Genomic DNA, 2,485 nt, shown 5'->3' with positions numbered 1-2,485 from the left:
GTCTAAGAATAACCTTTAGCAATAACCAATCTAGCTTTGTACCTGCTACTGCTTCCATCTAAGTTGTGCTTCACTTTGTACACCCACTTACATCCAATGGCCTTTTTACCCTCAGGAAAAGGCACCAATTCCCATGTATTATTTGCATCCAATGCAACCATTTCTTCATCCATGGTTGTATCCCAATTTACATGTGCCCAACATCATCCTCAAAACATTTGGGTTCAACATCTTGCACAATCTTTGCCATGTATGCATAATGGTGAGCTACATAATCATCATACGTTAATCTTGAATAGGGTTTTTCACCCTATTCGATTTGTGTGGTCCTGGATCTATCCTTGGTGTCCTTGTGGTTGCCTTAGCCTTCCTTATACCAGATGTCCTAATAGTTAGAATCCCAAAGTCCTCGTCGTCAAGTCTTATAGCATTGAGCCACTAGGCTCTCCATCAACAAATGAATGCCCTGCTAAAATGTCACTTCTTTATCAGTTCCTCTCTTTGTGGTCTTGAGCCACTAGCTGAGAGATCTACTTGCAAGAGCTTTGCTGTGTTGATGCGCCCAACTCATTCTGTGCCTACTGATGTCCATCTAGGTAATGATTTCCTTAAGCTTCTTTGTTCTAAATAAGCTTTTTCTAGCTACTATTTGCTACTTGTTGTTGTTCACTTTCTTAGTGATGTTCTAAGTGATGGCTTTCTGCCTCTACTACTGCCTTCTCTTAAATACACTATTGCATGCAGCTTGTCTTAGATTTTCTAATTGCAAGCATTGCTCAATCGCCTTCCAGACATTTCTTAGACTAGCATGACCTTGCTTTCCATTATTAAAAGTAACTTTTTACTATTGGTGTTGTTCACCATCATGCTCAATTGATGCATTTTCTAGTTACAACTCTGGTTTTTCTTCAACCTCTCTTCTTAAGATTTGTGTAGTCAACTCATGACTACCACGAGCTCCTCATATGAACTCCATAACCTTGCATTCTTTCCTCTTTGCATGTTGAACCTTCAAGTGTGATTTTTCACAAGTTTCTCTCAAGAAACCAAGGTGAAAAATCACTTATGAAAGCCTTCAATGGCCTCCACCAAACTTCACCCATCTCTCACGAGTAAAGAACCACCAAGCTCCACCTCTTTCAGTGAGCTCTATGGACTGCATTCTCAGCCCATAACCACCTTTCCTACCACTTGAACAAGTATGTGCAGCTTCACATGCTCTTTGTCCATTTGCAAAGAACCATGGGATTCACATATCCCATCACGTTAGCAACCCTTCTACAAATTGAGCATCTATTCTCAAACCAAAAACTTTGAGGCAAAATTGCAAAACCAACCTTATCTTGAGACATAAACTGCTTCTTGGTAGCTTCTTTAAGGATATAGATTCCAAACATCTTCATGTTGCTAAAATCATAGATTGCTGACTCCATGGGCAACTTCCAAAACTCCAAATGCAGTCTAAATGTTGATAGAGTGTGCTTATTTTTTAAATAAAATGAAAATAATTCTTAATCAAATAAACTTTGTTCATCCATTTAGATGTAGAATGTTTAAAAAGCTTATTATATTGCATTGGAAGCAAGTATGTGTACTTTGATTGGTTGGAATTGTCTAGATGATCTTAGAGCACACAAATACTTGATTCTAAAGGATCCTCATGTCAGACAAGAAGAAGACCAAGAGTACATTGTTAGTGATGTATTGAACAAAAACATTGCAGGATATATTAGTAGCTCAAGTAATTGTAAATAGCGCAATTAAATAAAGATATGACTAATGTATGCTATGTATTTTCATCGAATTACCTTTCTTGGTTACAATATAAAAGTAAAAGTATTTTTCATCATATTTGGATTACCCTTCTTGGTTACAAATATAAAAGCAAAAGTATATTGGAAGGTCACGAGTGGTCATGTCTTTTCCATTAGGAACAAAGCTTAAATATCCATATAGTTCAATATGTAGTCAAGAATTTTCAAGACGAGCACAAACGACTTTTGCGTTTAGTGGCGTTGTGCATTGAGTGAAGAAGAGGCACTTTTAAAGTATAGGTACATTAGATCATGGTGGATGAATGGAAAAGTCACTGATGGAAACGTACCAGCCATGGATTATTAGCTTAATTGGTGCCATATAAGATATCCCTATTGGAGAAAGCACCTTGTAGGTGTAAGTATGACTTTTTATGTTTTCAAAACATAGACCTTGTACTTTGGATTCTCATATGTTAACATTTTGTTAAAGGATGTGGATAGAGCTTCCACTTTGGATCCTCATATATTAATCTTTTGTTATAGGATGTGGATGATGTCACTTTGTCACACATGTCAACCACCAATCTAGTTGAAACAAAACATGCAAGTTGGTTAGTAGGAGAGGTTTCAAGGGAACGATCATTTTATACGATGATGATGTTGTTTCAAATCTTGCTAATGTCCTCTTGCAATCCACAAAGAAGCATGCCTTTATGCAAGGAAAATAT

This window comes from Cibotium barometz, chromosome 24, assembly GCF_041138505.1.
Source record: "Cibotium barometz isolate CiBa-2024 chromosome 24, ASM4113850v1, whole genome shotgun sequence".
In the NCBI taxonomy this organism is placed as follows: Eukaryota; Viridiplantae; Streptophyta; class Polypodiopsida; order Cyatheales; family Cibotiaceae; genus Cibotium; species Cibotium barometz.
The sequence above is the reverse complement of the archived record's forward strand: the minus strand, read 5'-3'. Positions refer to the sequence as shown.